General features: G+C 40.2%; 1 protein-coding gene across 4 annotated transcripts in view; it reads right to left on the bottom strand.

Moving 5' to 3' along the window:
* Mettl21c (methyltransferase like 21C) overlaps positions 1-15,323 on the bottom strand; it is a 33,222-nt gene that overhangs the window by 9,310 nt on the left and 8,589 nt on the right. Inside the window, exon 1 of one of the 4 annotated variants that reach the window (XM_006496126.4) lies at positions 1,200-1,357. The exons of 2 other annotated variants lie outside the window; for them this stretch is intronic. The gene's annotated coding sequence lies outside the window, so the exon portion shown is untranslated. Of the gene's footprint in view, positions 1-1,199; positions 1,358-15,323 lie in introns of those variants that run through there. One more of the 4 variants, NM_001013799.1, reaches the window with a different exon arrangement.

Below are 15,323 nucleotides of genomic sequence, written 5' to 3' on the forward strand. Positions count from 1 at the left end.
CTGGCATTTTTATCTTTCTAACAAGTTTTTGTAGATTTTTTTGTCATCTGCATTTACTATCTTGAGTTTATTGCCATGTGCAAAAGTTGCCCCATTCTACTGTTTCAGCTACTGAGGACACCCCAGCCAAAAGCACTCCTACAGAACTTGCTTAATTCCAATCACTCAGTCCTATGAATGAGCAGTATATGCAGACGCACTCCAGCCAGGAAGCATCTTTTAACATGTGCAGAGGATGTGTGCCCCTGGAGTCCCTGTCCATGTCAAATGAGATTGTGATGGATGTGATGTGGCTGCATGTTTCTGGCATCTCTGGTGAAGGAAGTGTCTAAAAAACTAGACTGCCATGGATAGGTGTGATATGGTATTTTAATCAGCTCACGCACTCAAGCCATCAAGTAATTACCTTAATTCTCCAGTTTACCAAGCTACCCAACAGTGTTCCACCCATGTGCCTCACAGAAGCATCTTTCCCCTTGCAGACACTTTCTTAGCTTTTAATTTTTCAGCTTCTCAATGACCTCAGGAAGTTAATGGTTCTACCTTTTAAAAGTAGAAAACATTACTGTGAGGTTCAGAAACTATCCTTGATGTGATGAGAAGCTGTGTTAGAATGTTGGCTCTATTATGCAGAACCTGCTTTGAAAATGAGTTAATTGCGACACCACGTGAAGTTGGAGGATTGAGAGCTATAATCCAGCAAAGCCTCTCTCACACATGCAGTCCTCCACTGCTGTTGCCACCTCCAGCACAATAGAGTGGACATTCAATATGACTACTTCCAGGGCGATGGAGTGGACACACTCACTGTATAACCACCTCCAGGATATGAAATAAGAATGCAATATAACCCTGTAATAAAGTGCCTGTCTGTCACCATGGGATACCACAAATATAATCTAAGACGATGTTTTATTTCACATGCAAAGGAGGGAGAACATGTTTCAGATAAGGGATAGGTGACAGTTCCTGAGAAGTCAAATGACCCCTCCCACCACTGTTGTTGGTGTCAACAAGGTAGCTTGTGTATTGAAAAATCAATCTAGTACAATTACTGTTACCTTTTTAGAGTCTTACATTAGTTTTACATACGTTAGTATTTACTATTAAAGAATTTGATCTTTCTTAAAGCAACTCCTGGTTATTGCCTTCAAACCCCTCAGAACCTTTTCAAATTATCAGTTTAAACATGCCTTTACCTTATGAAGCAGAGATCGCAGCTTGTGTGGCCTCAAGTCCCCAGTGTTTTTTATATAGGTCCACACTTGAAATGATGAGCTCTTTATGATCAAAAGCCAGCTAGTTGGAGTTCAAGTTATTTATGGTAGCATTACCCAGACCTCTCACAGACACATTACTAGACTGACACCTCTCTCTCCCTCCCTTTTCCCTCCCTCCTTCCTTTCCTCTTTCCTTCCTCTCCTTCCTCTCTCCCCACCATTTCTCTCCTGCCCCAACCTGAAATGGAATGTCCCCCAAAGATCCATAATGTCTAGATAGAAACAAGTTCTCTGTGGATGGGGGCAGGGTAAAATGGAAATTTTTGTTTCAGTTCTAGAAAGAAATGGGAGGTCAATAAATGGGATCAAAGTGTAGCACATGAGTATGAAAATCCCATAATGAAACCCAGGACTTTGTAGCTAACCTAAAAGAAATGTAATTAAAAATAAACAGGAGTATAGCTTGAGTGGTTAGGGTTTCACACAGACCTGCAAACACTCCTGTGGTTCAAGAGGCATGCCTGCCCAGGGCACTGCCCAAGATGCTGAGCCTAGCAGCCAAGAACAACAGGAGCCACTACCCAGAATAAAGCAAAGTGGTTTCCAGGAAGAGAGAACTGCTTATAGGAAGGGACGAAAGTTAAAGCTTTAAACCTCTCTGCAGGGTGTTTGAAGTTGGGTCAGAGGGAAGAGAACTTAAGAAAGACTTCATCTGGAAAAAGCTATGGCGAGAAGCTCATGAAAAAGCTCAGGGAGGAAGCTCCAGAACTCTTAAAATAGAATCCAGGTCATGAAAATTAAAGCTGCAGGCAGATGGGACTTAATGAAGTATCCAGAGTAAAAGTGATTAACTTGCATACACATAAAAACCGACGTTCACTTCTCTATACAACCTTAGTACACATTCTGCTATCATCATCATTATTGCACTCTGTCACATTCTCTGAACTTGGGGTCCTTGCCTAACTCCTAGGGTTCCATGCATGCTGGATCTTCTTTCTTGTAACTTGAGGGGACAAGATGCCCTAATATTTTCCCAACCCTATCAGTTGGACATTCTCTTCCTCCCAATAATACCTGTTTTCTGGCTACACTGTTGTTTCTAATACTTATTTCTACCAGTTTCCTTCATCTCCACGAAAACAGTATCAACATGGTCACAATTTGGTTTAAGAGATATGGGAAATTTTGGAAAATGGATTGCTTGGTGTCACACAACTGTAATCTGGTTGAAAGAAAGAGGATCAAAAGTTAGAGGCTAGCCTGAGCAATTTAGGGCACTTTATTTCAAAATAAAAATAAATAAATAAAATAAAATAAAATAAAGGGTTTGAAGTGTTGCTCAGTGGTAGAGGACTTGCCTAGCCTGTAAACTTTAAAACTGACTGCAGTGCATATGTTGTAAATAATTAAACATATTCATTCTAAAAGTTTCAACATGAAGAAAAGGGAATAAAAGGGAAATTAAATATACTTAATCCTAATATAAGAAAAGATCAACATAACTAGTACTTTTTGTATTGTCATTTCTATATACTTTTTATATAAAATTTTAAACTACATTAAAAAGTAGGTTTTTTTAAACTGTAGAAAAATGGCTGGATGGGAGTGTGTCTTTTATTTTAGGATTTGTTTGTAATAATCTCTTTGATAGCCTCTAGAACTGCTTTTAATTTATTTGTTCACTTTATCTCCTGATCACAAGACCCCTCCTTGCTCTCCTCCCAGTCCCCCTATTATCCTCTTTCCTTCTCCTCAAAGAAGGGGATGCCCTGCTTAGATACCATTGAGGACTAAACTCATCCCCTCCTACTGAGGCATAACCATGCAGTCCAACTAGAGGACAGGAATTCAGAGGCAGGCAACAGTCAGAGATAACACCCCCACACACACACACACACACACTCCAGTTGTTAAGGGACTCACATGAAGACCAATGTGCACATCTAACACAAATCTGTAAAGCCTAGATCCAGCCTATGCATGCTGTCTGGTTGGTAGTTCAGTTTCCATGAGCCCCATGGGCCCAAGTTAGTTGACTCTCTAGGTCTTGTGGTGCCCTTGACATCTCCAGTTCATTCAATCTTATTCCACACTCTTCTCTACAACTTCCTAAGCACCACCTGATGTTTTGCTGTAGGTCTCTGCCTCTACAGGTATGCTAGGTGCCTGTCTGCAAGCATAACAGTATCATTAATAGTGTCAGGTTTGGTTTTTCCCATGGGATGGGTCTCTTGTTGGGCTAGTCATTGGTTGGCTATTCCTTCCATCTGTGCTCCATCTTTACCCCTGCACATCGTATAGGCATGAGATATTTTGAGTTGAAGGTTTTGTGGGTGGTTTGGTGTCCCCCTCCCTCCACTGGAAGTTTTGCCAGGATAAAGGAGATGGCCACTTGAGTCTCCAAATCCCCAGCTCCGAAGCCTCCCCAGTTTCAGGTCTCCAGCTAGTACTGGAGATGCCCCCCACTGAAATATGTTCTCTCTCCCACCCCTCCTCTCAGCACCTGATCCCTATCCCTGTTCCCCTCCTCATCCACTCTCCCACCCAGTTTCCTCCCTCCATCCACCAATGAAGATGAAGGCACAACATGCACTATGGGAACTTTGAGAAGTAAATCATAACTGTTTCCTGGATCTCAAATGAGTTAGATCAGAGTTTCTTAAACACGAGACCATTGAGACCATTGGAAACTATGTCAGAAATCTGTAGAAGCTTTAAAATCCCTGGTAAGTCTTGCTTAGAGGCTTGGAAAGGAGCCTGGAGGCTTGAATTTTCCAACCAAGAATTATCCACTGACCTCCAGGCAGGTGCAGTTGCTATTTTTGCTCTTGAACCTTGGAGTGCCAGGGGTTCACAGCAATCTAAGGGAGATGACAGGGACACACTGTTTTGAGTGCCAACCCATGGAGGATTAGGACTTTGTAGGGCACACTGATGAAGTAAGATCCCTGAGTTGGCTTCGGGCTCAATAGGAAAGAACTTTCAAACAAGCACTCCTCAGAACAGCTGTTCATGGGAAGCCCTACAAAATGGAAAGTGGGCCAGATCTAGAGTGAGAAGATACTGAAGGCTGACAGACCTAGACAGGGCCAATAGGCATTGTCACTTAATCTCTCCCTCAGCACAAACCTGATTTTTATTTGCTTTTCTGGCCTAACCTACCTCTGTCACCTCTGGTGCTCATAGGAATCCATCCTCCCCTCCAACAGAGGACAATGAACAATTTGTAGAGGTATGCTTACTTGTCACATCAGTGGACAGGGGTGGTATTAGCATTGAGTGGCTGGAATCCAGAGTGTGGCTCAAACTCCCACAACAAACAGGGAAGCACTGAGAATGATTATCCGGCCCTAAATGTCAACGGGGCTAAATCCAAAAGCTCCACACAGGCCATGGATCAGAATTGTGATATGGGAAGTTTGTAGTGGGCATCCTGAAAAAGCCATCTACTGTCTGGGTAAGCTTGGTATCCTCTCTCCCCTGCCCCTCAGTGTCCTCATGTATGAAATAGAGATGGGTTGGCATTCACAGAGCAGTTAGCACATCAACAGTTGTGAGCTAGCTATTTCTTCCAAGTATCCAGCATCCCTGATATTAATGAGTGTCCATTCTCCAAGAAACACAGAGACTGTAATTCAATTGAAAGCATTTTATTTGTAAAGTGTAATTAACACAGTAAAGAAGGTAAAAAATTAATACCGTATGAGTTATCTGCCACTAATATAGAAAACAGTACTGAGAGTGGGATTGTTGGAGTGATAAACCTGACCATTTCCCACATGGATGAACTTTCAGTTTCCATGACCAGGTCCAGGTAGAGCCTGGCCTCCATGCACCACAGTTGCAGCAGCTTTTGTATACAGTTGCCTTTTGTTGAAGTATTTTATCCCATCAACAGAAAAGTACAGTGTTTGCTCACAATTATTTTAGATAACCTGGATCTTTTTCATTTCCATACAGTTTTTAAGATTATTTTTTTCTATTTCTATAAAAAAGATAGCATTGGGATTTTTAACTTATGTTGCTTTGGATCTGTAGATTGTTTTGGGTAGGATGGTTATTTTCGCAATATGAATTTCTCTGATCCATGATCATGGGTTGCTCTAGTTCTTAAAACATACTTCCATACTTTGTTATAACTGTAAATAGTAAAACAGCTTCAGTTTTATATAAATAACAACTGGCAATCACCAGGTTGCCTATTACCATAGTAGCCAAGAATGCACTGCAACTGAATTATAAGCCTGAGAATTAATTACAAGGAGGATGCCATGATTGGGAAACAGGTTTGGATGAGAAATTCTGATAGAACAATTTCCAGTGAGCAGCGAGATGGCTCAGCAGCCACAAGTACGGCCTGAAGACTGCAGGTGACCTGAATTTGATCCCTGAAACCCAAAGTAGAAGAACTCAGTCCTGAAAGTGGTCTTCTGTCATAATGTGACCTACATGCTTGTGTGTTCATGCATGCACATGAGTGTACATACATTGGGTGGATTCCAGCCACTCAATGCTAATACCACCCCTGTCCACTGATGTGACAACTAAGCATACCTCTACAAGTTTGTGTGTGTGAGCATATATAATATATATGATATATAATATATATGATACATTTTTAATATTTAAAGGGGTTTTAAAATAAGATTGAGTTTGATAGCAATATTTTTTCCTGTCTTATACTTTAATAAATGGCATGTTTCTGACTTAATCCTAACCAAGCACATGTTATGCCAAATGTATACAAGAAAACATATTTTCTACTAAAGCCATTTTTTTGGTGAGCTTGAGAGCACAAGCTACTCACTACCCTGATGGAGCCAAACACCTCCAGCAACATCATTGTTTCCATAATGCCACCCATGGCTTGGAAGTACAACTTTTTAAAAGACTTAATTGTAGCTGTTGAAGCTCTGATTTTAGCTACATCTCTTGATCACTGTTCAGAAAGATAATTTTTCCCAACAGATTTCTATTAGGAAAGAATGTGTTTATCTGGCAGAACTATCCTGGAATGTTCCATGGTATGACATGCCTTGCATTCCCCCCCAACCCCACCCCTTCTAGAGTAGACTTAGTTTGAGGAGCAGTTCTGTGAGAGAACACTGTCAGAGCTCCGAGGGGTTTGCTTAGTTTTAGTCAAGCACCAATCCTGGCTTTAAAATCTGAGAAAGCTTCTGTCCCTTGGAAACTTTGTCTTCCACATTCTGACTTTGTAACCTCAGACAAGCCAGTCTCTAAGGATCTCTCTCCTTCTTCTATCAGAAACATAAATGCCTGAAGTATATCTACTCCAAAATGTTCTGAAAGGAAACACCTCTGGGCCAATGTCTTGTTTTTCTTTTCATCCCTAGATGAAGCATAAGCCTTTGTTTTTCTTTTCATCCCTAGGTGAAGCATAAGCCTGGGCAGAGAGATGATGGGATCTTTCCATCAAGCTGAGCTGCCTCATGAAGAAGGCTGCCCCAAAGAGTTAGTTTCACCACCATCCTATATGGTCAACACAAAAAATTATGAGAATACATGAGCACAATAATTATCACAATTGATTCCAGGGTAAACTGACTTATGATTCATATGTGTGCAGATGTGTGTATGGTCTTCTCACTGTAACTACGTGAACATGAAGAAAAGCCAAAGATATTAGTGGGAACTGATATTAGTGGGATATTAGTGGAAACTGATAAAGAAGAAATTAGGTGGAAGCAAGGAAGAAACTAATAAATAGTCCAACATAATAAAAATGATGATGATAACAATAAAACCTACAGTTATACAAATTATTTGTGGTGTGATCCCATGCATGCATGAATAAATAATAATCCAAATGTTAATCCTCATTTCATCTGGATGGTTGCATTTTGAGTAGATTTCTTTGCTTCACCATCTTAGCCTGTGCTCCTCTTGAGGATGAGTTAGAAGTGGTCTTTAGGACCAGGGAGAGAAATACAAAGGCATATGGGTGGATGGATTTCAAGTTGCTTATTGCTACAAGCAATCAGAACTCACTTCTGATGAACTTCATAAAATGTACATCAAAATTAATGTCCCAGAGGACCTGTTGAACAGGGCTACACCAGGAGCAAATTCTGCATGTTTCCAGGTTGCTCAACCAAGGGAGCTCCAGCTTGACAAGAGGGCTCAGTTATCTTGCATCAAAAAACACCGTGTAGAGGAGCATGTCTGCTGTGCTGATCAATCTTGACTATCAACTTGCTAGGATTTAGAACCAAACCCAGAACAAACCTAGTAGACACACCTCAGAATGAAGGTCTAGATTGAGTTAAATGAGGTGAAAGTATCCATCCCCTGACCCCAGTGTGAATGACACCAGTGTATGGATTGATCCTGAACTGGTTAGAAATGAAGAAGTAAGCTGATCATCAGAATTCGTCTCGGTTTGCTTCCTGGCTACAGATGCAATATGGCCAACCACCTGAAGCTTCTACCTCCATGACTTCTCTGCCAACGTCTATGCCCTTGAACTGTGAGCCAAAAAGAAACCCTTCCTTCCAATAATTGTCTTTTGTTAGGTGTTTTGTTACAACCAGAAGAAAAGTAACTACTTGATGTTTCTTGGGGCAACCAGAAAGCAGAGAAATGGGGGAAGGTACTAGGGTCAAGATACATCCTTAAAAGAAACACACTCCAAGTATTGTCATTGTCTGAATATTAAACATGCCTAGAAGTACCTTTGTTGAACATTTGGTGATCTCAGCTTACAATGCCTAGGTAGCTAGAGGAAATGGGCTTGAGGGTGTTAACTCTTTCTGATCCTCCATGTTATAACAAGTCTGAAAAAGCTCCTGCAGAATATCTCCCCATTTTGATGGCCTGGAAGTACCTGAAACTGAGAGCCAAAATTAGTCCTTCCTCCCTGGAGAGCTTCTGTCAGGCTTTTTGTTGTCATAGTATAAAAGTAACCAATGAACCCATCTAGTCATGAACTTGTCAATGGGTTAATTTACAGATGAGGCCAACACTTTCATGCACCAACTACCCAATACTGGACACAAAGCTTTCAGCACATGGATCTTAAGGGTAAACACTTCATATTCGAACCATAACGGGTGGTCTGGAAAGGCAAAACAACAGAGAGAACAAAAGAACTACTGGCTGTTAAGTGGGGAGAAGTGGGGGCTGGGGGGACAAACAGAACAGGGGAAGTTTAGGACAGTATAATTACTCTGTAATACTGCAATAGTGAATATATGCCACAACATTTATCCCAACCAGAGAATATGCAACATTGAAAGTTGTGAAGAGCCGTGCCGTGAGCAATCGCCATTATAAGATGGCGCTGGCTTCCACTGCGCCTAACTAGTAAATAAGCCTTATGCACAAGTGCAAGAGTGAATTCACGCCCAGTCACTGCCCATCTTGCGGCGTAGTAATGGCGTGATGGGCAAGCAACGAATCAGGAGCTGTCACGCCACATCAGGTGCTGAAACGTCACGCTGCGGGCTATATAAGCAGCGCCATTTTCCCGGTTCGGTGCCAGCAGGGACAAAAGCTCGGGCAATAGAAAGTGAGCTGCCGTGTGCACCAGAGACTTTACTCCTTAAGTCCTTAATGATGTTAATGTAGACTGATTGTAACAGTGTGCCCCTGTGGTACTGTCAGAGCTGTGAAAGGATATATCACACAATTATGCTGTGACCTAAAAATTCTATTTTAAAAATCCATTTGAAAACAAGGTTTCACGTTTTAGTTAAGAGGTCTTTACCATAATAGTACAGTACATTCTGTTGTAATTCTCCAGGAAAAAAAAAAATCTTGCAGGTTAATATTCTGTGGATTCTTTCCTCACACTCTTAGTAGAAAACCCTGAGTAGCAATCAAAAGTCAATCATAAACTCAGTACAAGATGAAACACTAAACTGCAGGGCAGCTTAAGTGCTTTACACATGTAAAAAGATCAGCTGATTGGGTCCAGGCTTGGTTCTCTGCCTGGCACAGAAATAATGGTGGCATCAGCAGGAGCTCTCACAGAGGATCATCTTTTCATTGCTCGCATGTGAGTCACTCTAGATATTGGAATAAAAACACAGTGGCTCTTCCTAAAAGACAGGATTACAACATACCTTAATACATAGACAACAGGATCAGAAATACTCTATTGTACACATATGGAAAGCAGGGCCTTTATTTTTAAGAGGCTCCAGAATCGCAGTGTGATCAGGACAGAGCGTGAAAATGGCACACTCATTTTCCTTGAGAGGATGAATGCAATTAAATGTGCATTTGACTAAGGTGATCCGCATGACTAACCTGCCCCCACATGGGCCACCTGTAGCTGTAATGTCCAGTTATCCCAACCATGCAAACCTTCTACATTAGCAGACAGCGTAGGAATGGACTAGGACCCAAATACAGCATCTCTGTTTTTTGCTTTCCTAATAGAACTAGAGCAGATGGATCTTTGATCTTTCACAAGTGCTTTTCATACTACCCATCTTAAATTGTTTTAGTTAGACTAAAGCTCATTTTTACTAACACATCTTACTTATGGGGCATCTTTTCCTAGTCTTGCAGTTTCAGTATTTCATAGGTGAAAAATTGAGCTTCATGCCTTTTCTATAAATAGCTATTTTCTCCATACCCTGCACTGAAAAATTCTTGCATTTCTTTGCCTAGATAATTCTTACAATTTCCTTTATCATGGGTAAATTTCTTGATGTTCATCATAATATACACATATACATTTTATTTGTTGTATGTAATGTCATTTAACATCTTTTTAAGTAGTTGTTTTTATTAGATTGTTTTTCAAATGTTATCCCCTTTCCTGGTTTCCCCTTGAAAACCCTGTATCCCTCTCCTCCACTCACAAACCCACCCACTACCACTTTCTGGCCCTTGCAGTCCCCTCTTCTGGGGCATAGAACCGTCACAGGACCAAGGGCCTCTCCTCCCACTGATGACCAACTAGGCCATTCTCTGTTACATATGCAGCTAAAATCATGAGTCCCACCAATGTGTTTTCTTTGTTGGTGGTTTAGTCCTGGGGAACTCTGGGGGAATGTTATGAGGTCCCATTTGTCAATTCTTGATCTTAGAGCATAAGCTGTTGGTGTTCTGTTCAGGAAAATTTCCCCTGTGCCCATGTATTGAAGGGTCTTCCCCACTTTCCCTGTTAGATTCAGTGTCTCTGGTTTTATGTGAAGGTCCTTGATCCACTTGGACTTGAGCTTTGTAAAAGGAGATAAGAATGGATCGATTTGCATTCTTCTACTTGCTAGCCACCAGTTTGACTAGCACCATTTGTTGAAAATGCTGTCTTTTTCTCACTGGATGGTTTTAGCTGCTTTGTCGAAGATCAAGTGACCATATATGTGTTTCTGAGTCTTGAATTCTATTCTATTGATCTACCTGCCTGTCACAGTACCAATACCATGCAATTTTTATCACAATTGCTCTATAGTACAGCTTGAGGTCAGAGATGGTGATTCCACTAAAAGGTCATTTATTGTTTTTTATTATTATTAATAGGTATTTTCTTTATTTACATTTCAAATGTTATCCTCTTTCCTGTTTTCCCTCCCAAAAATACCCTATCTCCCCTCCCTGCTCACCAACGCACCCACTCCCACTTTCTGTCTCTGGCATTCCCCTATACTGGGGCATAGATCCTTCACAGGACCAAGAGCCTCTCCTCCCATTGATGACCGACTAGGCCACCCTCTGCTATCTAGATCTGCTATCTGGGTCTGGGTTTGATGGTTGTAAATTGGATGGATCCCCAGGTGAGACACCTGAGAGAAACAAAAGAAACAACTTATGGCTTCATCACTTTAGGCCTGAAACCAGGCAGAAGATGAAGGTATAAGTTATAAATGGATGTTTTAAGGTTGGTAATAGCAAATTACAAAAGTTAGAGGATTAAAATTCTTAAGATGATAATGAGAAAATGATTTAGATACAGAACTCTGAACTCACCAAGATAGGATAGATAATAGAATATTTTATCCACAGATTGCCAAATACAAACAGACTGGACTTTTTAAATGTAACTTTTACCTAATAGTTTTCATAATTGTTCATATTATAGATTCTTATTATTATAAGAGAAAGAGCCTTTTTATTTAGACAAAAAGGTGCAATAGGGATTGATCTGGCGCTGCCTTTATTTAAATGCTAAATACCACAAGATCTAGTTGCTCCAAGATTAGTGGTTCCTCATGTATACCAGCCTGTGTGTGTGTGTGTGTGTGTGTGTGTGTGTGTGTGAACTTTGCTCCCCAATTTAATTTGTCAATAAAATGCTAAAGCCTGTGATTGGGCAATAGGTAGAGGTAGGCAGGTTTTCAGTTACTTAGCTGGTGATTGCACGTAGAGAGGGGGAAAGGAGAAAGGACAAAAAGAGAGAAGGAAGCTGCCATTAAAGTAGATGGACAATGAGCACAGGAGAAACAGCAAGTAACAAGGGACACATAGCTGGGGTGTAAGTTAAAATAGCTCCAAAAGCTGCCCTATCTAGGCTTCTAGCTTGTAAATAAATACCAGGATTCAGTGTCTTTTATATGGGGTAGCTAGAATTTGTAATTTTTTTTAACAAGGATATCTTGTATAGGGATATCTGACAGAAAGAGCCTTCAGTGAAGATGAGAGGAGGGGGCAGTTTGAATGTATATGTTATCGGAATCCTATCTCTATCTAGCTTTTTATCCCTCTGGTTCCTAACTTGTTGAAAGGTGCTGCCCACAGTCAGGGCATGTCTTTCTTCCTTCCTCAGGAGCTGTCCCACATTTGAATACTCTTTGTAAATACCTCTTTGCACAACCATAAGTGTGCTTTACTAATGCTACACATCTCCTAGTACATTCAGGTCCACACAGTGTTCTGTGGGTTGACCCTCACAGGTATCTAAGAGGAGTATTCCCAAGGACACATTCCTAATGACTAAACTATACATTGACTTTAAATGACTAGAAAATTAAGTACTAGAAACAAGCATAGGTCAATTTCTTTGTGAGTTTGAATTAAAAAAAACATTTTCACAATGATTTAGTTCAAAGTCTATTTACAAAAGATGATTACACTTAACCACATAATATTTAAATAATACATGAGGATACAATAGGACTTAGCAAGCTAGGAAAGAAATTGTTAAATCTCTGACAAATAACTTTTAAAAGACACCTAAAATTGACTAGCATTCAAGTTTTAGAAAATTTAGAGAAATATGCAAAATATGAAGTTAAAAACTTAAAAAAAAAATCTTTAAAAACACTTAAACCTGGCTGTGATGCCTTTAATTACAGCACCCAGGAAGCACAAGCAGGCCAATCTCTGGGTTTAAGGCCAGCGTGGTCTACTGAGTGAGTTCCAAAACAGCCAAGGCTACACAGAGAACAACTGTCTTGAAACAACAAATAAATAAACAAATAAGTGACTTTACCCATAAAAATGCTCAAATTCATGTAGATATGATAAACATATTCATTTTCAGTGCAGAATTCTATGAGAGTTCACACACTAGCAGATTTACAGCACATCTAAAAGCTCTAGAACAAAAAGAAGCAAATACATCCAAGAGGAGAAGACAGCGGGAAATAATCAAACTCAAGGCTGAAATCAACCAAGTAGAAACAAAGAGAACTACACAAAGAATCAACAAAACAAAAAGCTGGCTTTTTGAGGAAATCAACAAGATAGATAAACCCTTAGCCAAATTAACTAGAGGGCACAGAGATAGTATTTAAATTAATAAAATCAGAAATGAAAAGGGAGACAACAACAGAAACTGAGGAAATTAAAAAAATAATTAGATCCTACTACAAAAATCTATACTCATCAGTGGAATAGAATTGAAGACCCAGAAATGAACCCACACACCTATGATCATTTGATCTTTGACAAAGAAGCTAATATCACTCAGTGGCAAAAGACAGCACTTTCAAAAAATGGTGCTGGTTCAACTGTTGGTCTGCATGCAGAAAAATGCAAATCAATCCATTCTTATCTCCTTGGTCAAGTCCAAGTTGATCAAGGACCTCCACATAAAACCAGATACACTGAACTTAATAGAAGAGAAAGTAGAGGAGCCTCAAACATGTGGCACAGGAGAAAGTTTCCTGAGCAGAACACTAATGGCTTATGCTATAAGATCAACTATAGATAGATGGAACCTCATAAAATTGCAAAGCTTCTGTAAGGCAAAGGACACTGTCAGTAGGACAAAATGGCAATCAACAGATTGGGAAAAGATCTTTATCAACCCTACATCTGCTAGAGGGCTACTATCCAATATATACGAAGAACTCATGAAGTTAGACTCCAGAGAACCAAGTAATCCCATTAAAAATTGGAGAACAGAGGTAGACAGAATTCTCAACTGAGTAAACTCGAATGGCTGAGAAGCACCTAAAGAAATGTTCAACATCCTTAGTCATCAGAGAAACGAAACCAAAACAACCCTGGGATTCCATCTCACACCAGTCATACACCAATTGTAAAAGGATAACATCACTGAGCAAAGGTGGGAAATTACAATAGAGGTATTAGGCTGTCACCACTTGAATGCTTTGATCAATCTTAGTACCACTAAAAATAGAAACCAGGCATTAGTTGTCTCCTGGTGTAATTGAACATGAGGCACAGAGCACCAACTATGATGTATTCTTGCCAAACAAAACAAGAACAAAATGAATTTGAACTTGATCTAGTCAAGTGTCTGGGGAAACACAAGGGAAAGAGAAAGAAGTTAAATTAAACCACAAGTGAGCAAAGAAACAAATCAAAATGTAGAATATTCTATAAGACAGTTGGTCTGGTTGCTGGGTAGACAATGTCAAGAAGGGAAAGTCGTAGTATTACTGGGAGCCCACCCAAGGTGACCACTGAAGTCTTTATTCCAGCCAGCTGCGACTACACCTAAGGATTTTGGGACCCAACTGTAACTTCAAATGTTTGGATATGGGTTTGTTTGGTTTGTTTGTCTTGTATTTTTTTAAGGCAAAAACCATATCCTTATATCTCACATCGGTGATGCAGGAGAGATTTTACAAAAGCAAGCAGTTTGAGAAACATAAACTGAGATAAGCAAAGACCTGAAAGAGGTTTTCACAAGCGGACAGTGTGACAGAAGCTAATACAACTTAGCTGGGACATCTCGACTTTGGGTTTCTAAAGTAGAGTTCAGTAATTTTGCACAGAACTCATTCTCAAGGAGGTAAAATTTTAGTAAAACCTAAATAACCTCAGAAAGAGTACAAGTTGAAGGAAACTTCATTCTTACTGTCTTGCCCTTTCACAGCAGCGGAGAGAGTTTCGGTTTGATTCATAGAGATGACTGTAATAACTGAGTAGAATAAATGAACCTTAATCTAATTTTTTGTTACAGTTAATATTTTTATTTATTGGAAGGGGATATGTTATCAGATACTATAAACAATTTTGAATAAAAGAAAGACGAACAGTGAACACCACCTTGTTTTTTTAAAAGAAATTATAGTGTTTGGGGAGTGTAGCTCAGTCAGGGGCTTGCTCAGTGTGCACCATGTCCTGTGTTTAGTCCTCAGCACCAGGTAAAACTAAGATAATAGGCACATGCCTATTACCACAGCATCCCAGCAAGGTTCGGCAAGAGGGCCAAAAGTTGAAGATTGCCTTTGACTACCTAGCAAATGTGAAGCCAGGATGGGCTACATACAAGAGGCTCTGGCTCAAAAATTACATGAACAATTCCCATAAACATAAAAATTATCAGTTGCCCATATGGATATGATTGCACCAACAGGCAACACTGGCCATAGCATTATCTACATTTTTTTTACTTATTATTTAGGCCCCAATTTTGATAATTGTGTTTAGGGAGTGTAAGACAATAGCCATGCTGTAAGGTGCACAAGTGGCCAGGCCTTCTGCTCCCTGGGGTTCTCCATCTATGAGGTTCAACCCACAGAACACTAACTGCTCTAATGGCTGAAACCCAGACCCTACCCTAAGAAGTAAAGAGTCGAAGCCTGGGGCTTGAAATACCAGCAATGCCTGGGTTTACCCCAAGCTCTGGACTTGAAATCATCCACTAATCCCCACCCTGGAAATCTCCATCCTGGAATGCTCTGCCCCCAATAAATCCTATATATATGCCCTGTC

The sequence above is a fragment of the Mus musculus genome, chromosome 1, assembly GCF_000001635.26.
Source record: "Mus musculus strain C57BL/6J chromosome 1, GRCm38.p6 C57BL/6J".
NCBI classification, from domain to species: Eukaryota; Metazoa; Chordata; class Mammalia; order Rodentia; family Muridae; genus Mus; species Mus musculus.